Raw genomic sequence first — 24,895 nt, 5'->3', positions numbered from 1 at the left:
TTCTGGTACAAAGTTGTGACCTCGCATAGCACCCTCACCCGAAAACCATCTTACCGACAAACTTTTGCCGGTTATCTCCGCAGTGTCTTCCTTGACCCCCCTCAAAGCTGGGGTGTACCATGCATACCTGTCACATGATGCAACACCCTTATCCACGTTCCCATGCATCGACAAAAAAAAAAAAATAAATAAATAAATAAATAAATAAATAAATAAATAAAATAAAATAAAATAAAATAAAATAAAAAAAAGCAAAAAGACAGAATATGTTATACTTTGTTGTATTTAATGTTTTTTCTTTTTAATGTATTTATTTCTTTTTTTTGCTTAACTAACAGTTATTTGTATATGTTTAAATGGAATGGTACCTTGAAGAACTCTTGCATAGTGAATATATATGTACTTTTAGTTTCTTCAATACAAATTATTACAAAAAAAAAAAAAAAAAATGGATAAGGCATCGGACTTCGGATCCGAAGATTGCAGGTTCGAATCCTGTCACGGTCGTGTTTTTCCAGTTCTGAAAAAGAAACATACCGGTTTAATGTAGCAATTGAGCAGTACGAAACCGTCTGAATGTTGCTGTTGACCATTTTGTACTTGGAGATGGTCTTGAACCTGAAACACACACAACAAGACCGGTGTTAACTAGCGAAATGGTCGGCAGAGTGGCCTCACCGCGAGGTGTGACTGGCACTTGCACATCTAAAACAACGTCGGAAAGTAACTCGTTCGGCTTTTGAGTCACATCAAGTATGTGTGTTAATTTTGACGCCGCTAGCTCTGCAGATTGTCATGCAATTCCTTTACCTCTCAGAAATGATTATGAAATAAAAGTGAAGTACGTGACGAGTGTGACGTTAGGAAAACATTAGGGAGCATGGAGAGATTCTGTATGGGACCACCCAACCCAAACGATTACTGTGTGATCTGCTGCCCAGCAGGTATCCAACGAGGCAGCACGGCTAGCTCAGTCGGTAGAGCATGAGACTCTTATTCACAGGGTCGTGGGTTCGAGCCCTACGCTGGCCGGAACGGAATTTTTTTCCGCTGCAGATGTAAATTACCGATTTTCTGATTAACGTGATGTAATGGAAATAGCAACTATAAATTTGCCTACGTCTCCATCAGTCGCAAGAAAACTGTATTTGAAGTGAAGGTGATTTTGTAGACATGTGTGAAAGTCATGTTCTGAAGTGCAAGTGGTTTTGGTTGAAGAGAACACGGCTACGTGTCAGATGTGTAGCCAAGCAGTAATGGGTCGCCATTGCTGCAAATATTAGTCGAAAATATGAAGTGTTGTCAGCTGAAGTCTGATGATTCAGACAACCGTACGGACGAAGTACGCAAACGTGCCGCTAGGCGGCGCCTGTTTAAGTCAGTGGTAGAGCATTGGTCTAGTAAACCAGGGGTCGTGAGTTCCATCCTCACAGGAGGAAGACGAATTTTGGAAATCAGTTGCGCATCGTGGCCGTATAGCAAACAGTATCTGTGATGAGGAACAATTAGCGACAGGAGTATTATTAAGAATTACTCTCAGATGTGATTAAGGCGAATGGCGCAGATAAAGCATTTGCAAAAGCGGTGCGGCATAATGTTGGACGAGGCAGTCTGAATTACATTTTATAGATGTATTTCTCCCAAATCTCAGAGCCTCTCGCGGTCGTCGTCGTCGTCGTCGTCGTCGTCGTCGCCGCCGCCGCCGCCGCTTCTGCAGAAGTAGCAAATGGCCATCGTAGCAAATGCGGCGAGGAACACCCTGCCATCGATTCCGAATGCGCAAAGTGTGTGGTCTTCTTTTCCTGTCTATGTTTGGTCGGTCTCGTAAGAGGTTGAATGTAACGAATGGGTGGGAAAGAGTAAGGGGCAGCGGCTGTGTGGAACGAAAGCACAATTCCTCAGGGGGTGTGAGCGTTTCGAGATGAGTCGTATATAAGTTATACTTGGTCGTCAGTGACCGTGTGGCCTAATGGATAAGGCATCGGACTTCGGATCCGAAGATTGCAGGTTCGAATCCTGTCACGGTCGCGTTTTTCCAGTTCTGAAAAAGAAACATACCGGTTTAATGTAGCAATTGAGCAGTACGAAACCGTCTGAATGTTGCTGTTGACCATTTTGTACTTGGAGATGATCTTGAACCTGAAACACACACAACAAGACCGGTGTTAACTAGCGAAATGGTCGGCAGAGTGCCCTCACCGCGAGTTTTGACTGGCACTTGCACATCTAAAACAACGTCGGAAAGTAACTCGTTCGACTTTTGAGTCACGTCAAGTATGTGTGTTAATTTTGACGCCGCTAGCTCTGCAGATTTTCATGCAATTCCTTTACCTCTCAGAAGTGAATATGATATGAAAGTGAAGTACGTGACGAGTGTGACGTTAGGAAAACATTAGGCAGCATGGAGAGATTCTGTATGGGACCAACCAACCCAAACGAGTACTGTGTGATCTGCTGCCCAACAGGTATCCAACGAGGCAGCACGGCTTGCTCAGTCGGTAGAGCATGAGACTCTTATTCACAGGGTCGTTCGTTCGAGCCCTACGCTGGGCGGAACGGAATTTTTCTCCGCTGCAGATGTAAATTACCGATTTTCTGATTAACGTGATGTAATGGAAATAGCAACTTTAAAATTTACCTACGTCTCCATCAGTCGCAAGAAAACTGTATTTGAAGGTGAAGGTGATTTTGTAGACATGTGTGAAAGTCATGTTCTGAAGTGCAGGTGGTTTTGGTTGGAGAGAATATCGGCTACGTGTCAGATGTGTAGCCAAGCAGTAATGGGTCGCCATAGCTGCTAATATTAGTCGAAAATATGAAGTGTTGTCAGCTGAAGTCTGATGATTCAGACGACCATACGGACGAAGTACGCAAAAGTGCCGCTAGGCGGCGCCTGTTTAGCTCAGTGGTAGAGCATTGGACTAGTAAACCAGGGGTCGTGAGTTCCATCCTCACAGGAGGAAGACGAATCTTGGAAATCAGTTGCGCGTCGTGGCCGTATAGAAAGCAGTATCTGTGATGAGGAACAATTAGCGACAGGCGTATTATTAAGAATTACTCTCAGATGTGATTAAGGCGAATGGCGCAGATAAAGCATTTGCCAAGGCGGTATAGCACAAGGTGGGACGAGGCAGTCTGAATTACATTTTATAGATGTATTTCTCACAAATCTCAGAGCCTCTCGCGGTCGTCGTCGTCGTCGTCGTCGTCGCCGCTTCTGCAGAAGTAGCAAAAGGCCATCGTAGCAAATGCGGCGAGGGACACCCTGCCATCGATTCCGAATGCGCAAAGTGTGTGGTCTTGTTTTCCTGTCTATGTTTGGTCGGTCTCGTAAGAGGTTGAATGTAACGAATGGGTGGGAAAGAGTAAGGGGCAGCGGCTGTGTGGAACGAAAGCACAATTCCTCAGGGGGTGTGAGCGTTTCGAGATGAGTCGTATATAAGTTATACTTGGTCGTCAGTGACCGTGTGGCCTAATGGATAAGGCAACGGACTTCGGATCCGAAGATTGCAGGTTCGAATCCTGTCACGGTCGTGTTTATCCAGTTCTGAAAAAGAAACATACCGGTTTAATGTAGCAATTGAGCAGTACGAAACCGTCTGAATGTTGCTGTTGACCATTTTGTACTTGGAGATGATCTTGAACCTGAAACACACACAACAAGACCGGTGTTAACTAGCGAAATGGTCGGCAGAGTGCCCTCACCGCGAGTTTTGACTGGCACTTGCACATCTAAAACAACGTCGGAAAGTAACTCGTTCGGCTTTTGAGTCACATCAAGTATGTGTGTTAATTTTGACGCCGCTAGCTCTGCAGATTTTCATGCAATTCCTTTACCTCTCAGAAGTGAATATGATATAAAAATGAAGTACGTGACGAGTGTGACGTTAGGAAAACATTAGGCAGCATGGAGAGATTCTGTATGGGACCAACCAACCCAAACGAGTACTGTGTGATCTGCTGCCCAGCTGGTATCCAACGAGGCAGCACGGCTAGCTCAGTCGGTAGATCTTGAGACTCTTATTCGCAGGGTCGTGGGTACGAGCCCTACGCTGGGCGGAACGGAATTTTTTTCCGCTGCAGATGTAAATTACCGATTTTCTGATTAACGTGGTGTAATGGAAATAGCAACTATAAATTTGCCTACATCTTCATCAGTCGCAAGAAAACTGTATTTGAAGTGAAGGTGATTTTGTAGACATGTGTGAAAGTCATGTTCTGAAGTGCAAGTGGTTTTGGTTGGAGAGAACACGGCTACGTGTCAGATGTGTAGCCAAGCAGTAATGGGTCGCCATTGCTGCAAATATTAGTCGAAAATATGAAGTGTTGTCAGCTGAAGTCTGATGATTCAGACAACCGTACGGACGAAGTACGCAAACGTGCCGCTAGGCGGCGCCTGTTTAGGTCAGTGGTAGAGCATTGGTCTAGTAAACCAGGGGTCGTGAGTTCCATCCTCACAGGAGGAAGACGAATTTTGGAAATCAGTTGCGCATCGTGGCCGTATAGCAAACAGTATCTGTGATGAGGAACAATTAGCGACAGGAGTATTATTAAGAATTACTCTCAGATGTGATTAAGGCGAATGGCGCAGATAAAGCATTTGCCAAGGCGGTATAGCATAAGGTGGGACGAGGCAGTCTGAATTACATTTTATAGATGTATTTCTCACAAATATCAGAGCCTCTCGCGGTCGTCGTCGTCGTCGTCGTCGTCGTCGTCGTCGTCTTCGCCGCCGCCGCTTCTGCAGAAGTAGCAAATGGCCATCGTAGCAAATGCGGCGAGGGACACCCTGCCATCGATTCCGAATGCGCAAAGTGTGTGGTCTTCTTTTCCTGTCTATGTTTGGTCGGTCTCGTAAGAGGTTGAATGTAACGAATGGGTGGGAAAGAGTAAGGGGCAGCGGCTGTGTGGAACGAAAGCACAATTCCTCAGGGGGTGTGAGCGTTTCGAGATGAGTCGTATATAAGTTATACTTAGTCGTCAGTGACCGTGTGGCCTAATGGATAAGGCATCGGACTTCGGATCCGAAGATTGAAGGTTCGAATCCTATCACGGTCGTGTTTTTCCAGTTCTGAAAAAGAAACATACCGTTTTAATGTAGCAATTGAGCAGTACGAAACCGTCTGAATGTTGCTGTTGACCATTTTGTACTTGGAGATGATCTTGAACCTGAAACACATACAACAAGACCGGTGTTAACTAGCGAAATGGTCGGCAGAGTGCCCTCACCGCGAGTTTTGACTGGCACTTGCACAACTAAAACAACGTCGGAAAGTAACTCGTTCGGCTTTTGAGTCACATCAAGTATGTGTGTTAATTTTGACGCCGCTAGCTCTGCAGATTTTCATGCAATTCCTTTACCTCTCAGAAGTGAATATGATATAAAAGTGAAGTACGTGACGAGTGTGACGTTAGGAAAACATTAGGCAGCATGGACAGATTCTGTATGGGACCACAAAACCCAAACGAGTACAGTGTGATCTGCTGCCCAGCAGGTATCCAACGCGGCAGCACGGCTAGCTCAGTCGGTAGAGCATGTGATTCTTAATCACAGGGTCGTGGGTTCGAGCCCTACGCTGGGCGGAACGGAATTTTTTCCGCTGCAGATGTAAATTACCGATTTTCTGACTAACGTGATGCAATGGAAATAGCAACTTTAAAATTTGCCTACGTCTCCATCAGTCGCAAGAGAACTGTATTTGAAGTGAAGGTGATTTTGTAGACATGTGTGAAAGTCATGTTCTGATGTGCAAGTGGTTTTGGTTGGAGAGAACACGGCTACGTGTCAGATGTGTAGCCAAGCAGTAATGGGTCGCCATAGCTGCAAATATTGGTCGAAAATATGAAGTGTTGTCAGCTGAAGTCTGATGATTCAGACGACCGTACGGACGAAGTACGCAAAAGTGCCGCTAGGCGGCGCCTGTTTAGGTCAGTGGTAGAGCATTGGTCTAGTAAACCAGGGGTCGTGAGTTCCATCCTCACAGGAGGAAGACGAATTTTGTAAATCAGTTGCTCATCGTGGCCGTATAGCAAACAGTATCTGTGATGAGGAACAATTAGCGACAGGAGTATTATTAAGAATTACTCTCAGATGTGATTAATGCGAATGGCGCAGATAAAGCATTTGCCAAAGCGGTACGGCATAAGATTGGACGAGGCAGTCTGAATTACATTTTATAGATGTATTTCTCACAAATCTCAGAGCCTCTCGCGTTCGTCGTCGTCGTCGTCGTCGTCGTCGTCGTCGTCGTCGTCGCCGCCGCCGCCGCTTCTGCAGAAGTAGCAAATGGCCATCGTAGCAAATGCGGCGAGGGACACCCTGCCATCGATTCCGAATGCGCAAAGTGTGTGGTCTTGTTTTCCTGTCTATGTTTGGTCGGTCTCGTAAGAGGTTGAATGTAACAAATGGGTGGGAAAGAGTAAGGGGCAGCGGCTGTGTGGAACGAAAGCACAATTCCTCAGGGGGTGTGAGCGTTTCGAGATGAGTCGGATATAAGTTACACTTGGTCGTCAGTGACCGTGTGGCCTAATGGATAAGGCGTCGGACTTCGGATCCGAAGATTGCAGGTTCGAATCCTGTCACAGTCGTGTTTTTCCAGTTCTGAAAAAGAAACATATCGTTTTAACGTAGCAATTGAGCAGTACGAAACCGTCTGAATGTTGCTGTTGAGCATTTTGTGCTTGGAGATGGTCTTGAGCATGAAACACACACAACAAGACAGGTGTTAACTAGCGAAATGGTCGGCAGAGTGGCCTCACCGCGAGGTGTGACTGGCACTTGCACATCTAAAAGAACGTCGGAACATAAATCGTTCGACTTTTGAGTCACATCAAGTAAGTGTGTTAATTTTGACGCCGCTAGCTCTGCAGATTTTCATGCAATTCCTTTACCTCTCAGAAGTGAATATGATATAAAAGTGAAGTACGTGACGAGTGTGACGTTAGGAAAACATTAGGCAGCATGGACAGATTCTGTATGGGACCACAAAACCCAAACGAGTAATGTGTGATCTGCTGCCCAGCAGGTATCCAACGAGGCAGCACGGCTAGCTCAGTCGGTAGAGCAGGTGATTCTTAATCACAGAGTCGTGGGTTCGAGCCCTACGCTGGGCGGCACGGAATTTTTTCCGCTGCAGATGTAAATTACCGATTTTCTGACTAACGTGATGTAATGGAAATAGCAACTTTAAAATTTGCCTACGTCTCCATCAGTCGCAAGAAAACTGTATTTGAAGTGAAGGTGATTTTGTAGACATGTGTGAAAGTCATGTTCTGAAGTGCAAGTGGTTTTGGTTGGAGAGAACACGGCTACGTGTCAGATGTGTAGTCAAGCAGTAATGGGTCGCCATAGCTGCAAATATTAGTCGAAAATATGAAGTGTTGTCAGCTGAAGTCTGATGATTCAGACGACCGTACGGACGAAGTACGCAAAAGTTCCGCTAGGCCGCGCCTCTTTAGCTCAGTGGTAGAGCACTGGTCTAGTAAACCAGGAGTTGTGAGTTCCATCCTCACAGGAGGAAGGCAAATTTTGGAAATCAGTTGCGCATCATGGCCGCATAGCAAACAGTATCTGTGATGACGAACAATTAGCGACAGGCGTTTTATTAAGAATTGCTCTGAGATGTGATTAAGGCGAATGGCGCAGGTAAAGCATTTGCCAAAGCTGTATGGCATAAGGTGGGACGAGGCAGTCTGAATTACATTTTATAGATGTATTTCTCACAAATCTCTGAGCCTCTCACGGTCGTCGTCGTCGTTGTCGTCGCCGCTTCTGCAGAAGTAGCAAATGGCCATCGTAGCAAATGCGGCGAGGGACACCCTGCCATCGATTCCGAATGCGCAAAGTGTGTGGTCTTGTTTTCCTGTCTATGTTTGGTCGGTCTCGTAAGAGGTTGAATGTAACGAATGGGTGGGAAAGAGTAAGGGGCAGCGGCTGTGTGGAACGAAAACACAATTCCTCAGGGGGTGTGAGCGTATCGAGATGAGTCGTATATAAGTTATACTAGATCGTCAGTGACCGTGTGGCCTAATGGATAAGGCGTCGGTCTTTGGATCCGAAGATTGCAGGTTCGAATCCTGTCACGGTCGTGCTTTTCCAGTTCTGAAAAAGAAACGTACCGTTTTAATGTAGCAATTGTGCAGTACGAAACCGTCTGAATGTTGCTGTTGACCATTTTGTGCTTGGAGATGGTCTTGAGCTTGAAACACACACAATAAGACCGGTGTTAACTAGCGAAATGGTCGGCAGAGTGCCCACACCACGAGGTTTGACTGGCACTTGCACATCTAAAACAACGTCGGAAAGTAACTCGGTTCGGCTTTTGAGTCACGTCAAGTATGTGTGTTAATTTTGACGCCGCTAGCTCTGCAGATTGTCATGCAATTCCTTTACCTCTCAGAAATGATTATGAAATAAAAGTGAAGTACGTGACGAGTGTGACGTTAGGAAAACATTAGGCAGCATGGAGAAATTCTGTATGGGACCAACAAACCCAAACGAGTACTGTGTGATCTGCTACCCAGCAGGTATCAACGAGGCAGCACTGCCAGCTCAGTCGGTAGAGCATGAGACTCTTAATCACAAGGTCGTGTGTTCGAGCCCCACGCTGGGCGGAACGGAATTTTTCTCCGCTGCAGATGTAAATTACCGATTTTCTGATTAACGTGATGTAATGGAAATAGCAACTTTAAAATTTGCCTACGTCTCAATCAGTCGCAAGAAAACTGTATCTGAAGGTGAAGGTGATTTTGTAGACATGTGTGAAAGTCATGTTCTGAAGTGCAGGTGGTTTTGTTTGGAGAGAACATCGGCTACGTGTCAGATGTTTAGCCAAGCAGTAATGGGTCGCCATAGCTGCTAATATTAGTCGAAAATATGAAGTGTTGTCAGCTGAAGTCTGATGATTCAGACGACCGTACGGACGAAGTACGCAAAAGTGCCGCTAGGCGGCGCCTGTTTAGGTCAGTGGTAGAGCATTGGTCTAGTAAACCAGGGGTCGTGAGTTCCATCCTCACAGGAGGAAGACGAATTTTGTAAATCAGTTGCTCATCGTGGCCGTATAGCAAACAGTATCTGTGATGAGGAACAATTAGCGACAGGAGTATTATTAAGAATTACTCTCAGATGTGATTAATGCGAATGGCGCAGATAAAGCATTTGCCAAAGCTGTATGGCATAAGGTGGGACGAGGCAGTCTGAATTACATTTTATAGATGTATTTCTCACAAATATCTGAGCCTGCCACGGTCGTCGTCGTTGTCGCCGCCGCCGCCGCTTCTGCAGAAGTAGCAAATGGCCATCGTAGCAAATGCGGCGAGGGACACCCTGCCATCGATTCCGAATGCGCAAAGTGTGTGGTCTTGTTTTCCTGTCTATGTTTGGTCGGTCTCGTAAGAGGTTGAATGTAACGAATGGGTGGGAAAGAGTAAGGGGCAGCGGCTGTGTGGAACGAAAGCACAATTCCTCAGGGGGTGTGAGCGTTTCGAGATGAGTCGTATATAAGTTATACTTGGTCGTCAGTGACCGTGTGGCCTAATGGATAGACAGTTCCGCTTGAGACGCGACAGCGATCGGACGTGCTGTGTATTCGATCCGCCGTTACCTTCTGTGTGTGACGTTTCTTTGTCTTCTGTTTTTCTTTGTTTCATTGCCTTAGTGTTTGTTTTGTGTCTTGCGTTGTATTGCGGCTTTTGCGCATTAATTAAGTGTTATGGCTTCCCGGTTGTTTCCGCGGAAGTGTACTCTCAGTTTTCAGTTTAACAAGGCTACCAGGAATGTCCAACCGACATCGTTGGAAATTCACGAATGGATTGTGGACACGATTGTCATTACATCGGACCAGGTACATACGGCGTATTTTGATACAGAATTATACTGCTTTTTCGTGAAATTGTTGAACCCGGTTTTGCTGGATAAGATATTACTTAAACATGGTGAGCAAGTGTCGTTCCGTCATAGGGATGGTTCTGTTAGCAGTGTTACTGTCTCAAATGCTGAAATTACCTATACCACAGTTCGGGTTTACAATTTACCCCCTGAAGTTGACAACAGGTATCTTAAGGAAGCTGTGCTTGGTTATGGTACTGTTCGGTCAATTAGAAATGAACGTTGGTCTGCACAACATAAGCTGCAATGTTATAATGGTGTCAGATCAGTTGAAATGCATATTAAGTCTAATATACCGTCCCATCTGGTTGTATGTGGTTATCGTGTACATCTTACTTATGAGAGGCAGTTTGGTACATGTTTCCTATGTAATGAACATGGTCATGTTCGAGCTAATTGCCCTAAGCGGGTATTTGTGCTTAAAAATGGCCTAGCACAGCGCCGCAAATTAACGGTTGCCGATCTTGTGCCAGCAGCTTCCTCCACTGTTTCCTATCTGCCTCCTGCAGTAGCTTCTTCACAACAGGTGTCACCCTCCCCTGATGCAGGTTTTCCTCCGCTACCCACTCGCCCAGACGTATCGGCTGCTCCTATACCGATTCCGTCTGTTTCCAACAACAAACGCCGTCGTGCTAGTGATACCGGTAACACTGATGACGAAGCTGCTGTTTCGCAGCCGGTTTGCGAATCTGATGAGAGAATTCCAGAATCTCCCATGCCTGTTTCGGAATCTGTTCCCGCTGTGTCTCCTGCTTTGCCTGATGACGTCAAACTTGCTGCCATGCCGTCGGCGCAAGAGCCACAACATTCGGTCGAGGTGTTGTTGATATCCCCACCGCCACAGGCATCACAACATGTTGACGACACTTCGGTGGAGACGGCTGTTTGTCGGTACACCGCTCCTAGAACTGCGCGCTCCGCATCAGCAGACTCCAAACCTATCTTACCACCTCCTACACTTCCAATACCTACACATTCTGAAACCGGTGCCGATGTTCCTGATGCAGTTTTCCCCTTGATGGCTCCTCCTTCTGACTCCTCTCGCCCTGCTAATCCTTCGGACGCTTTGGTTGACGTGCCTGATCTCGAACCACCCACTCCGCCTGCTCTTGAATCTGGTGTGCATCAGATACGTTGTCGGGTGAAAGTGCCCCCCAATCTCCACGCGGTGCGGAAGAAACATAAGCATGCGAAGGACGACTCTGATTCCGTTGATTCTGGACAATCACCCTCTGCCATCTCTGATGTTGATGATATGGATGTAGTTGCTTCTAGTGTGGTGTAGTTTGGGTTCATTTCTTATTTTTTGGTAGATGTTGCAGGCGTACACGTTCATTACCTTAAATATAAATGGCATTCAATCTGCTCTGAAGTTAGCGTCTCTGCAGCAGTTTATTTATGACTCTGCAGCTGATATTGTTTTCCTGCAGGAAGTCTCAGTTGCACACCTGTTTGTTCCTGGTTTTCGCACTATTATAAATTTTGCACCTGAGTTTTCTGCAGGTACTGCTTTCCTAATTCGTGACGGTATCCCCGTTACCGAAATTGAGCTTTTAGACTCGGGACGGGGCATTGGTTGTCGGTTATTTGACACCACCTTGGTTAACATTTACGCCCCCTCTGGTTCTAGCAAGCGGCAGGAAAGGTCTCGTTTTTATAAAGAGGATCTGATTTACCCTTTACGAAAAAATCCTGCGACCTTGATATTGGGGGGCGATTTTAATTGTGTGTTACAAGCTAAAGACCAATCCCCTCATTTTAATTATTGTTTCGAGCTACATTCTCTTGTACGTCAATTACGACTACGCGATGCGTGGGAGGTTAAACACCCCACCTTAGTTAAATTTACATTTTTTACTGCCACCTCAAGTAGTCGACTTGACCGATTGTATATTTCTGATCCCCTTAGTGTTTCTGTTTTAGATGTTATTCCAGCCAGTTTTACGGATCATTGTGCCCTTGCTGTTATAATTAATTTGGAGCGTCAACCTCTTAAACTTTATAGGCCGCTGTGGAAATTAAATGTCTCCTTGCTCGATGACCCTGACATCGAACCTCTAATACAGACGGCGTGGGACATTTGTTTACGTTCTCTGCGATACTGTCCGTCTAAGCTTCACTGGTGGATCCACTGTGTGAAGCCAAAACTACGTCGCACTTTAATGTCCTACAGTTATAATAGAGCGCGAGATCAGAAACTGACTTTTGAGTATTACTATTCGGTGCTTCGCGAACTTTATGATAATTCTACAATGACATGTGCCCACCTTTCTGAGATTCGGAAAATTAAGGCCAAGCTTCTTAGTATTAAGCGGCCTTAGATGGAAGGATTGAAGATTAAATCTAAACCACCGTCCACGTTAGCACATGAAATGACTTCTATGTACCATCTGTTTCGTCACCACAAGAACCGTCGACGTGTATTGATTGACGGCCTTATGGCAGCTGATGGTCGCCGGCTTACCTTACAGAATCAAATAACCCATGAAATTACCTGCTACTATGAGACGTTATATACTGCGGCTGATTCTGATCAGATTGATGTTGACGAGATTTTAACTGCTATCCCATCAGTTTTAACAGAGGACCATAATGCGAAATTTTTAGCTCCTTTTACTGCAGACGAAATTTCAGCTTTCATTGCTTGTTCAGCATCTCACAAATCTCCTGGTCCTGATGGCCTACCTAAGGAGTTTTTTGTTCGCTTTTGGCATATTATAGGGCCTGTTTTTACGGATATTGTGAATGAAATCTTGAATGGTGGCACAATTCCAGCCGATTTCAAGAGAGGTACGGTTGTCCTGACACCTAAATCTGCTGGTTTGAAGACAGCTAGTGACTTTCGTCCTTTAACCCTTTTAAATTTTGACTATAAGACGGCCGCTAGGGCTGTTAATGCACGTCTATCCCTTTTGCTTACACCTGTGATACCTCCTTGTCAAAGCTGCTTTCCAGGGCGCTCCATATTGACGTCTCTGGCGGGGTATCGTGATGTCGTGTCGATTGTCGCTTTCACCAATATTTCCTGTGCGCTTTTATTTGTTGATTTTAGTAAGGCTTTTGATCGTGTGTCCCATTCATTTTTAGAGCTTCTGCTGCGCCGGCTCGGTTTTAATGAACAGGCGCTGCTGGTACTTAAGAATATGACGACTGGCATTTCTGCTAAGATTGACATTAATGGCCAGCTAACAAAGGTCATTGATATTCAACGTGGCTTCCCGCAAGGTAGTCCTTTATCCATGACCCTTTATGCTCTCTCCCTTCAACCACTCCTCACACGTCTCAACTCGACACTTCGTGGTCTTACGATCTCTGGGGTTACCCAGACGGCAACAGCTTATGCTGATGATTTGGTTGTTTTGCTTCGTTCCACCACAGAAGTGCCGCAGTTGAAAATGGAAGTCGATAAATTTTCTGCGGCCTCAGGTTCTCGTATCAATCCCCGTAAAAGCAAGCTCCTGAATTTGCGGGGCTTTGAACGTGTGGTTGTTCCGTGGGTTACAGCTGTTGAACACCATACACATTTAGGTATCTATTTTGAACGTTGTCCTCTTCGGATGGCTGCAAAAAATTGGCAAGTGGCCATTTCCAAGCTGCAAGGTGTTTTATTAGAACACTCATGGCGTTCGATACCGCTACTGCAAAAAAAGCGTGTATTAGACACTTATGTTTTATGTAAAGTATATTACGTTGCTCAGTTGTTTCCGCTTTCCCGAATGCAGGGTGCAAAAATGGTCCAGCTTATTAACAGATATATTTGGCGGGGGCATATTTTTAAATTACGTTGTGATGTTCTTACGAAGCCGCGTCTTGAGGGCGGCTTGTCGTTCACAGATGTCCGTGTCAGGGCTGCTTCCCTTTATGTTAAGCGAACCCTCCATCTTTTATTATCTGAGTCCCCGACTGTTACTTCGCGATTATTCCATGTCGTTCGTCCTGCGAGCTTGTCACCGCCCATTAACGTTGGGCCTCTAAATGAGAAGCTACGGCATGTTCGGGACTTCTACATAGAGATTAGTTACCTAGATCTCCATTTACAACGTCGTCCTGTTATTACTACGCTAACCCTGCTTGACAAATGGCCCCGGTCTTCTTCTTCCAACCCGATTGTTTTGCATTATCCCAGTTTTAATTGGCGTAACATATGGACGAATATTAGCTTACCCGTTCATTCAGCAACTGTTGCCTCCCTATGGTATAAGGTAGTTAATCAGCTGATTCCTACGAACGAACGCCTTCATCGTATAGGTTTATGTGTCTCTCCGCTTTGTCAAACGTGTGGTTGTGTTGATACACTCCAACACCGATTTACCTGCGCTGACCGTCATCGCATGTGGCACTGGCTGCGCCGACAATTGGCTTTACTCACCAGGAACTCCGAATCGGCATTTAAGACTGATATTCTCTGCTGGTCGGACACGGTTTTTTATCCCCGGACCAAGAACAACACAGTTATGTGGCTTCTTGGCCGTTACATTTTTGCAGTGGTTGATGATCATGGTATTACCGATTTTATTTCGTTTACTGGTTACATGCTTCATGAGTACTGGACGCAAAAGTCTTTCCCACACCTTAAGAGGGACTTTGCGAATATGCTTACTATTGTTTTCGAAAAGCAGGGAGTTGGTTAAGTTTCAATTTCTATTGATCGCTCCTGCGCCTGAATCATTAATGGAACCGGTATAGGGGCATACTGAGCTAACTTCATGACAAGGAAGACATTCTCGCTAGTTCTTAGGTACAATCTTGGCAGGAAGGCAAAATAACTGTTTGGGTAGACAACGCTACATAAGTCCCGTGTTCACATATAAGTATCATAAGACTCCGAACCAAAGACAATTACAACGTATTGGTGACACTGTGCAGGGAGGAGGAGACGTCATGGACAGGCCTCGGGATACGACCCCTGAACAACGCGCCTCCACCTACCTGCCCTGGGTCATTACAAAGGAAAAAAAAAGCAAAAAAAAATGGATAAAGCGTCGGACTTCGGATCTGAAGATTACAGGTTCGAATGCTGTCACGCTAGTGTTTTTCACGTTCTGAAAAAGAAACATACCGTTTTAATGTCACAATTGAACAGTACGAAACCGTCTGAATGTTGCTGTTGACCATTTCTTCCTTGGAGATGCTCTTGAGCTTGAAACACTCACAACAAGACCGGTGATAAAAAAAAAAGAAGTGGTACAGCACTTGTCTGATAAACCAGGTGTCGTAAGTTCCATCCTCACATTAGAAAGATGAATTTTGGAAATCAGTTGCGCGTCGTGGCCGTATAGCAAACAGTATCTGTGATGACGAACAATTAGCGATAGGCCTTTTATTAAGAATTACTCTCAGATGTGATTTAGGCGAATGGCGCAGATAAAGCCTTTGCCAAAGCGGTACAGCATAAGGTGGGACGAGGCAGTCTGAATTACACTTTATTGATGTATTTCTCACAAATCTCAGAGCCTCTCGCGGTCGTCGTCGTCGCCGCCGCCGCTTCTGCAGACGTAGCAAATGGCCAACGTAGCAAATGCGGCGAGGGACGCCCTGCCTTCGATTCCGAATGCACAAAGTGTGTGGTCTTGTTTCCCAGTCTATATTTGGTCGGTCACGTAAGAGGTTGAATGTAACGATTGGGTGGGAAAGAGCAAGGGGCAGCGGGTGTAGAACGAAAACACAAATCATCAGGGGTGTGAGCGTTTCGAGATGAGTAGTATATAAGTTGCAATTGGTCGTCAGTGACCGTGTGGCCTAATGCATAAGACGTCGGACTTCGGATCTGAAGATTACAGGTTCGAATGCTGTCACTATCGTGTTTTTCCAGTTCTGAAAAAAAAAGAGATGGTAGAGCGCTCGCTTAGTGTGCGAGAGGTACTGGGATCGATACCCGGCGCCTCCAGAATTTTTAACACACCTACATGCGCACCTTGCCATGGAAGTGGAATAATTCCCAACCAGCAGGGTGTGTAGGCAGATACAAGCGAACGATTAGCATCCGCAATTGGCAAGCATCTAAACTACTTGGAACTCATGTGTATATAACCGTGTCCTCGCCTTTGTACTCTGGTACCTTCGCTGCTACAAACCAACCAACCATCGTGTCCGTGCACATCAGAGTCGCAAAGAATGGAGCAGAGCCAGGCTTGGTCGTGTGTGCAGCCGTAGCTCATTTGGCAGATCGTTTCCTTAGCGTGTGAAAGGAGTCGGGTTCAAGCCCCGGCTCCTCCATGATTTGTGGTCAGTGCATGGTAAGTGTTGGTCTCGGCGAACATAAAGACACGCAAGAAGTTGCAAAACCAGCGTCACAGACTGATATGATGTAATGATGTATACTGTCATAAGGAGAGCAAGATGTAACTGTGGGGACCGGCTGTTATCGTGGTGTCATCGAGTGCAGATCTGTCTTAGGTATCACGGCTTAACGTCATTGAAGTCTAGAGAGTGGACAACACGTACGTCTTACTCAGAGCGGTGTCCGAACTCTATTTTCGGCGTTATGCGTGCCACTTTCATTGTGGCCAACTACGATTCGATACAGAATGCACGAAACCTGAAAGACACCCTCACTGATACATAGAGGGTAGTGTTTGTCTGCGGAATAATGGGAGTGCAAGGGTCTGTGACGTTGATATGGCTGTATGTGGACCTATTAGTCAACGGGTGGGTCGGCGTAGCTCAGATGGTAGAGCGCTCGCTTAGTGTGCTAGAGGTACTGGGATCGATACCTGGCGCCTCCAGAACTTTTAACACTCCTACATGCGCACCTTGCCATGGAAGTGGTATAATTCCCAACCAGCAGAGGTGTCTAGGCAGATACAAGCGAACGATTAGCATCCGCAATTGGCAAGCGTGGTTTTATTCGTGCGCAGGAAGCACCCTCCTCCCACACCTACACTTAATTTAGAAACAGTACAAATGTTCCCATAACATTCTCATGCCTACGTCGGAAAGATCTGCCTTGCACCGAGTTCACGTAAATCCCACTGCACGTTCCCATTCTTTGCGTGCAGTCGGCTACTACTGGTGTTACTGGTTGTGACTGCTGATAACAGATGCCGTAGTAATCAATTCATGGAGTGAGTTGTATGTTTAGAGATAGTCTGTCTCTGACAAGCAAGCACAGGTGATATAAGGGTCGAACACATGAAGCTTGCAGCCCCTCGCTGCCTGCAGACACAGAGCAGCCACACTAGGAGAGCGGCCTAAGCCGTAGGCGAAATGTGCTCATTCGCTTTGGCGCGAATTCGAACTATAAATGAGGCTGTCACTAGCGTGAGCGTCGTGCAAAGTCGGAAAAGTCGGCTGCATGGGTGATTGCCAAGTTTGGGGAGCGTTTCGTAGTATGATCAGTGCAATGGAGACGCGGAAACTTGTTGTGTCCCAGTGTTTTGCAGTTGGACGACAAGAGTTTTACACAGTAGCAAAGAGCAAGGCACTGAGTTGGCATGAACGATGGAGAACACAATGGGGCTCGAGATGTGCTTGTTACCTTAGGTGCTGTGTGATTGTCGACAAGGAGTGAAGTGGACCAATTTGTGACCGCCCTTTCAATGTAAGACGTTAAAAACAGACGGAATTTGCATTCGTAATACCAGAGCATCGAAACTACTTGGAACTCTTGTGTATATGAACGTGTCCGCGCCTTTGTACTCTGGTACCTTCGCTGCTACAAACCAACCAACCATCGTGTCCGTGCACATCAGAGTCGCAAAGAATGGAGAATAGCCAGGCTAGGTCGTGTGTGCAGCCGTAGCTCAATTGGCAGATCGCTCGCTTAGCGTGTGAAAGGTGTCGGGTTCAAGCCCCGGCTTCTCCAAGTATTGTGGTCAGTGCATGGTAAGTGTTGGTCTCGGCGAACATAAAGGCACGCAAGAAGTTGTAAAACCAGCGTCACAGACTGATATGATGTATACTGTCATAAGGAGAGCAAGATGTAAGTGTGGGGACCGGCTGTTATCGTGGTGTCATCGAGTGCAGATCTGTCTTAGGTATCACGGCTTAACGTCATTGAAGTCTAGAGAGTGGGCAACACGTACGTCTTACTCAGAGCGGTGTCCGAACTCTATTTTCGACGTTATGCGTGCCACTTTCATTGTGGCCAACTACGATACGATACAGAATGCACGAAACCTGAAAGACACCCTCACTGATACATACAAAGTAGTGTTTGTCTGCGGAATAATGGGAGTGCAAGGGTCTGTGACGTTGATATGGCTGTATGTAGACCTATTAGTCAACGGGTGGGTGGCCGTAGCTCAGATGGTAGAGCGCTCGCTTAGTGTGCGAGAGGTACCGGGATCGATACCTGGCGTAATACCAACTGTCCTTATCTCTTTATAAACAGGCATTCTCTGACGCCTGTAATAACGTCTACGTGCTAATCTTTCTGGTTTGGAGTCTTTCCATCCTCGTGATGTGATTGCATACAGGACCTGGAACATTCGTGAAGTTGTCTATACTATGGAGAGTACTAACTACATTGAGTCTACTGCACCTATGTGGATAAGGACAAGATTAAGACGACGTCTTGTTTAAGATGATGGAATTTATATTTGGGTTAAGCAGAGTGGTAGAGCGCTCTCTTAGTGTGCGAGAGGTACTGGGATCGATACCCGGCGCCTCCAGAATTTTTAACACTCCTACATGCGCACCTTGCCATGGAAGTGGAATAATTCCCAACCAGCAGAGGTGTCTAGGCAGATACAAGCGAACGATTAGCATCCGCAATTGGCAAGCGTGCTTTTATTTGTGCGCAGGAAGCACCCTCCTACGACACATACACTTAATTTAGAAACAGTACAAATGTTCCCATAAGATTCTCAAGCCTACGTCGGAAAGATCTGCCTTGCGCCGAGTTCACGTAAATCCCACTGCACGTTCCCCTTCTTTGCGTGCAGTCGGCTACTACTGGTGTTGCTGGTTGTGACTGCTGATAACAGATGCCGTAGCAATCAATTCATGTAGTGAGTTGTATGTTTTGCGTTAGTCTGTCTTTGACAAGCAAGCACAGGTGATATAGGTGCGAACACAGGAAGCTTGCAGCCCCTCGCTGCCTGCAGACACAGAGCAGCCACACTAGGAGAGCGGCCTAAGCCGTAGGCGAAATGTGCTCATTCGCTTTGGCGCGAAGTCGAACCATAAATGAGGATGTCACTAGCGTGAGCATCGTGCAAAGTCGGAAAAGTCGGCTGCATGGGTGATTGCCAAGTTTGGGGAGCGTTTCGTAGTATGATCAGTGCAATGGAGACGCGGAAACTTGTTGTGTCCCAGTGTTTTGCAGTTGGACGACAAGAGTTTTACACAGTAGCCAAGAGCAGGGCACTGAGTTGGCATGAACGATGGAGAGCACAATGGGGCTCGAGATGTGCTTGTTACCTCAGGTGCTGTGTGATTGTCGACAAGGAGCGAAGTAGACCAATTTGTGACCGCCCTTTCAATTTAAGACGTTAAAAACAGACTGAATTTGCATTCGTAATACCAGAGCATCGAAACTACTTGGAACTCTTGTGTATATGAACGTGTCCGCGCCTTTGTACTCTGGTACCTTCGCTGCTACAAACCAACCAACCATCGTGTCCGTGCACATCAGAGTCGCAAAGAATGGAGAATAGCCAGGCTTGGTCGTGTGTGCAGCCGTAGTTCAGTTGGCAGATCGTTCGTTTAGCGTGCGAAAGGTGTCGGGTTCAAGCACCGGCTCCTCCATGTTTTGTGGTCAGTGCATGGTAAGTGTCGGTCTCGGCGAACATAAAGTCACGCAAGAAGTTGTAAAACCAGCGTCACAGACTGATATGATGTATACTGTCATAAGGAGAGCAAGATGTAAGTGTGGGGACCGGCTGTTATCGTGGTGTCATCGAGTGCAGATCTGTCTTAGGTATCACGGCTTAACGTCATTGAAGTCTAGAGAGTGGACAACACGTACGTCTTACTCAGAGCGGTGTCCGAACTCTATTTTCTACGTTATGCGTGCCACTTTCATTGTGGCCAACTACGATTCGATACAGAATGCACGAAACCTGAAAGACACCCTCACTGATACATAGAGAGTAGTGTTTGTCTGCGGAATAATGGGAGTGCAAGGGTCTGTGACGTTGATATGGCTGTATGTAGACCTATTAGTCAACGGGGGGTAGGCCGAAGCTCAGATTGTAGAGCGCTCGCTTAGTGTGCGAGAGGTACTGGGATCGATACCCTGCGCCTCCAGAATGTTTTACACTCTTACATGCGCACCTTGCCATGGAAGTGGAATAATTCCCAACCAGCAGATGTGTGTAGGCAGATACAAGCGAACGATTAGCATCCGCAATTGGCAAGCGTGGTTTTATTCGTGCGCAGGAAGCACCCTCCTCCCACACCTACACTTAATTTAGAAACAGTGCAAATGTTCCCATAAGATTCTCAAGCCTACGTCGGAAAGATCTGCCTTGCGCCGAGTTCACGTAAATCCCACTGCACGTTCCCATTCTTTGCGTGCAGTCGGCTACTACTGGTGTTGCTGGTTGTGACTGCTGATAACAGATGCCGTAGCAATCAATTCATGGAGTGAGTTGTATGTTTTGCGTTAGTCTGTCTTTGACAAGCAAGCACAGGTGATATAGGTGCTATCACAGGAAGCTTGCAGCCCCTCGCTGCCTGCAGACACAGAGCAGCCACACCAGGAGAGCGTCCTAAGCCGTAGGCGAAATGTGCTCATTCGCTTTGGCGCGAAGTCGATCTATAAACGAGGCTGTCACTAGCGTGAGCGTCGTGTAAAGTCGGAAAAGTCGGCTGCATGGGTGATTGCCAAGTTTGGGGAGCGTTTCGTAGTATGATCAGTGCAATGGAGACGCGGAAACTTGTTGTTTCCCAGTGTTTTGCAGTTGGACGACAAGAGTTTTACACAGTAGCAAAGAGCAAGGCACTGAGTTGGCATGAACGATGGAGAGCACAATGGGGCTCGAGATGTGCTTCTTACCTCAGGTGCTGTGTGATTGTCGACAAGGAGTGAAGTGGACCAATTTGTGACCGCCCTTTCAATTTAAGACGTTAAAAACAGACGGAATTTGCATTCGTAATACCAGAGCATCGAAACTACTTGGAACTCTTGTGTATATGAACGTGTCCGCGCCTTTGTACTCTGGTACCTTCGCTGCTACAAACCAACCAACCATCGTGTCCGTGCACATCAGAGTCGCAAAGAATGGAGAATAGCCAGGCTTGGTCGTGTGTGCAGCCGTAGCTCAGTTGGCAGATCGCTCGCTTAGCGTGTGAAAGGTGTCTGGTTCAAGCCCCGGCTTCTCCATGTTTTGTGGTCAGTGCATGGTAAGTGTTGGTCTCGGCGAACATAAAGGCACGCAAGAAGTTGTAAAACCAGCGTCACAGACTGATATGATGTATACTGTCATAAGGAGAGCAAGATGTAAGTGTGGGGACCGGCTGTTATCGTGGTGTCATCGAGTGCAGATCTGTCTTAGGTATCACGGTTTAACGTCATTGAAGTCTAGAGAGTGGACAACACGTACTTCTTACTCAGAGCGGTGTCCGAACTCTATTTTCTACGTTATGCGTGCCACTTTCGTTGTGGCCAACTACGATTCGATACAGAATGCACGAAACCTGAAAGACACCCTAACTGATACATAGAGAGTAGTGTTTGTCTGCGGAATAATGGGAGTGCAAGGGTCTGTGGCGTTGATATGGCTGTATGTAGACCTATTAGTCAACGGGGGAGGGGGGGGGTGGTCGTAGCTCAGATTGTAGAGCGCTCGCTTAGTGTGCGAGAGGTACTGGGATCGATACCCGGCGCCTAAAGAATTTTTTACACTCCTACATGCGCACCTTGCCATGCAAGTGGAATAATTCCAAACCAGCAGAGGTGTCTAGGCAGATACAAGCGAACGATTAGCATCCGCAATTGGCAAGCGTGCTTTTATTCGTGCGCAGGAAGCACCCTCCTCCCACACCTACACTTTATTTAGAAACAGTACAAATGTTCCCATAAGATTCTCAAGCCTATGTCGGAAAGATCTGCCTTGCGCCGAGTTCACGTAAATCCCACTGCACGTTCCGATTCTTTGCGTGCAGTCGGCTACTACTGGTGTTGCTGGTTGTGACTGCTGATAACAGATGCCGTAGCAATCAATTCATGGAGTGCGTTGTATGTTTTGCGTTAGTCTGTCTTTGACAAGCAAGCACAGGTGATATAGGTGCGAACACAGGAAGCTTGCAGCCCCTCGCTGCCTGCAGACACAGAGCAGCCACACTATGAGAGCGGCCTAAGCCGTAGGCGAAATGTGCTCATTCGCTTTGGCGCGAAGTCGAACTATAAATGAGGCTGTCACTAGCGTGAGCGTCGTGTAAAGTCGGAAAAGTCGGCTGCATGGGTGATTGCCACGTTTGGGGAGCGTTTCGTAGTATGATCAGTGCAATGGAGACGCGGAAACTTGTTGTGTCCCAGTGTTTTGCAGTTGGACGACAAGAGTTTTACACAGTCGCAAAGAGCAAGGCACTGAGTTGGCATGAACGATGGAGAGCACAATGAGGCTCGAGATGTGCTTCTTACCTCAGGTGCTGTGTGATTGTCGACAAGGAGTGAAGTGGACCAATTTGTGACCGCCCTTTCAATTTAAGACGTTAAAAACAGACGGAATTTGCATTCGTAGTACCAGAGCATCGAAACTACTTGGAACTCTTGTGTATATGAACGTGTCTGCGCCTTTGTACTCTGGTACCTTCGCTGCTACAAACCAACCAACCATCGTGTCCGTGCACATCTGAGTCGCAAAGAATGGAGAATAGCCAGGCTTGGTCGTGTGTGCAGCCGTAGCTCAGTTGGCAGATCGCTCGCTTAGCGTGTGAAAGGTGTCTGGTTCAAGCCCCGGCTTCTCCATGTTTTGTGGTCAGTGCATGGTAAGTGTTGGTCTCGGCGAACATAAAGGCACGCAAGAAGTTGTAAAACCAGCGTCACAGACTGATAAGATGTATACTGTCATAAGGAGAGCAAGATGTAAGTGTGGGGACCGGCTGTTATCGTGGTGTCATCGAGTGCAGATCTGTCTTAGGTATCACGGCTTAACGTCATTGAAGTCTAGAGAGTGGACAACACGTACGTCTTACTCAGAGCGGTGTCCGAACTCTATTTTCTACGTTATGCGTGCCACTTTCATTGTGGCCAACTACGATTCGATACAGAATGCACGAAACCTGAAAGACACCCTCACTGATACATAGAGAGTAGTGTTTGTCTGCGGAATAATGGGAGTGCAAGGGTCTGTGACGTTGATATGGCTGTATGTAGACCTATTAGTCAACGGGGGGGGTGGCCGTAGCTCAGATTGTAGAGCGCTCGCATAGTGTGCGAGAGGTACTGGGATCGATACCCGGCGCCTCCACAATTTTTTACACACCTACATGCGCACCTTGCCATGGAAATGGAATAATTCCCAACCAGCAGAGGTGTCTAGGCAGATACAAGCGAACGATTAGCATCCGCAATTGGCAAGCGTGCTTTTATTCGTGCGCAGGAAGCACCCTCCTCCCACACCTACACATAATTTAGAAACAGTGTAAATGTTCCCATAAGATTCTGAAGCCTACGTCGGAAAGATCTGCCTTGCGCCGAGTTCACGTAAATCCCACTGCACGTTCCCATTCTTTGCGTGCAGTCGGCTACTACTGGTGTTGCTGGTTGTGACTGCTGATAACAGATGCCGTAGCAATCAATTCATGGAGTGAGTTGTATGTTTTGCGTTAGTCTGTCTTTGACAAGCAAGCACAGGTGATATAGGTGCGAACACAGGAAGCTTGCAGCCCCTCGCTGCCTGCAGACACAGAGCAGCCACACTAGGAGAGCGGCCTAAGCCGTAGGCGAAATGTGCTCATTCGCTTTGGCGCGACGTCGAACTATAAATGAGGCTGTCACCTGCGTGAGCGTTGCGTCAAGTCGGAAAAGTCGGCTGCATGGGTGATTGCCAAGTTTGGGGAGCGTTTCGTAGTATGATCAGTGCAATGGCGACGCGGAAACTTGTTGTGTCCCAGTGTTTTGCAGTTGGACGACAAGAGTTTTACACAGTAGCAAAGAGCAAGGCACTGAGTTGGCATGAACGATGGAGAGCACAATGGGGCTCGAGATGTGCTTGTTACCTCAGGTGCTGTGTGATTGTCGACAAGGAGTGAAGTGGACCAATTTGTGACCGCCCTTTCAATTTAAGACGTTAAAAACAGACGGAATTTGCATTCGTAATACCAGAGCATCGAAACTACTTGGAACTCTTTTGTATATGAACGTGTCCGCACCTTTGTACTCTGGTACCTTCGCTGCTACAAACCAACCAACCATCGTGTCCGTGCACATCTGAGTCGCAAAGAATGGAGAATAGCCAGGCTTGGTCGTGTGTGCAGCCGTAACTTAATTGGCAGATCGTTCGCTTAGCGTGTGAAAGGTGTCGGGTTCATGCACCGGCTTCTCCATGTTTTGTGGTCAGTGCATGGTAAGTGTTGGTCTCGGCGAACATAAAGGCACGCAAGAAGTTGCAAAACCAGCGTCACAGACTGATATGATGTATACTGTCATAAGGAGAGCAAGATGTAAGTGTGGGGACCGGCTGTTATCGTGGTGTCATCGAGTGCAGATCTGTCTTAGGTATCACGGCTTAACGTCATTGAAGTCTAGAGAGTGGACAACACGTACGTCTTACTCAGAGCGGTTTCCGAACTCTATTTTCTACGTTATGCGTGCCACTTTCATTGTGGCCAACTACGATTCGATACAGAATGCACGAAACCTGAAAGACACCCTCACTGATACATAGAGAGTAGTGTTTGTCTGCGGAATAATGGGAGTGCAAGGGTCTGTGACGTTGATATGGCTGTATGTAGACCTATTAGTCAACGGGTGGGTGTGCGTAGCTCAGATGGTAGAGCGCTCGCTTAGTGTGCGAGAGGTACTGGGATCGATATTCGGCGCCTCCAGAATTTTTAACACTCCTACATGCGCACCTTGCCATGGAAGTGGAATAATTCCCAACCAGCAGACGTGTGTAG

The 24,895-nt window shown here is 46.7% G+C and overlaps 9 non-coding genes across 9 annotated transcripts; all 9 read left to right on the top strand.

Annotated features, from left to right (window-relative positions):
• The first annotated feature begins 955 nt into the window (after positions 1-955).
• Trnak-cuu (transfer RNA lysine (anticodon CUU)) lies at positions 956-1,032 on the top strand. Its single transcript has one exon. It is a non-coding gene; the product is annotated as a tRNA-Lys (tRNA).
• A 923-nt stretch (positions 1,033-1,955) lies between these two features.
• Positions 1,956-2,028, top strand: Trnar-ucg (transfer RNA arginine (anticodon UCG)). Its single transcript has one exon. It is a non-coding gene; the product is annotated as a tRNA-Arg (tRNA).
• A 1,433-nt stretch (positions 2,029-3,461) lies between these two features.
• Trnar-ucg (transfer RNA arginine (anticodon UCG)) lies at positions 3,462-3,534 on the top strand. Its single transcript has one exon. It is a non-coding gene; the product is annotated as a tRNA-Arg (tRNA).
• Positions 3,535-4,985: 1,451 nt separating this feature from the next.
• Trnar-ucg (transfer RNA arginine (anticodon UCG)) lies at positions 4,986-5,058 on the top strand. The gene has a single exon. It is a non-coding gene; the product is annotated as a tRNA-Arg (tRNA).
• A 452-nt stretch (positions 5,059-5,510) lies between these two features.
• Trnak-cuu (transfer RNA lysine (anticodon CUU)) lies at positions 5,511-5,583 on the top strand. The gene has a single exon. It is a non-coding gene; the product is annotated as a tRNA-Lys (tRNA).
• Positions 5,584-6,515: 932 nt separating this feature from the next.
• Positions 6,516-6,588, top strand: Trnar-ucg (transfer RNA arginine (anticodon UCG)). Its single transcript has one exon. It is a non-coding gene; the product is annotated as a tRNA-Arg (tRNA).
• Positions 6,589-7,040: 452 nt separating this feature from the next.
• Positions 7,041-7,113, top strand: Trnak-cuu (transfer RNA lysine (anticodon CUU)). Its single transcript has one exon. It is a non-coding gene; the product is annotated as a tRNA-Lys (tRNA).
• A 335-nt stretch (positions 7,114-7,448) lies between these two features.
• Trnat-agu (transfer RNA threonine (anticodon AGU)) lies at positions 7,449-7,520 on the top strand. Its single transcript has one exon. It is a non-coding gene; the product is annotated as a tRNA-Thr (tRNA).
• A 495-nt stretch (positions 7,521-8,015) lies between these two features.
• Trnaq-uug (transfer RNA glutamine (anticodon UUG)) lies at positions 8,016-8,088 on the top strand. The gene has a single exon. It is a non-coding gene; the product is annotated as a tRNA-Gln (tRNA).
• Positions 8,089-24,895: the final 16,807 nt, after the last annotated feature.

This window comes from Schistocerca gregaria, unplaced genomic scaffold, assembly GCF_023897955.1.
Source record: "Schistocerca gregaria isolate iqSchGreg1 unplaced genomic scaffold, iqSchGreg1.2 ptg000180l, whole genome shotgun sequence".
NCBI lineage: Eukaryota > Metazoa > Arthropoda > Insecta > Orthoptera > Acrididae > Schistocerca > Schistocerca gregaria.
Note: the sequence above shows the minus strand (reverse complement) of the source record. Positions and strands in the feature narration are given on the sequence as shown.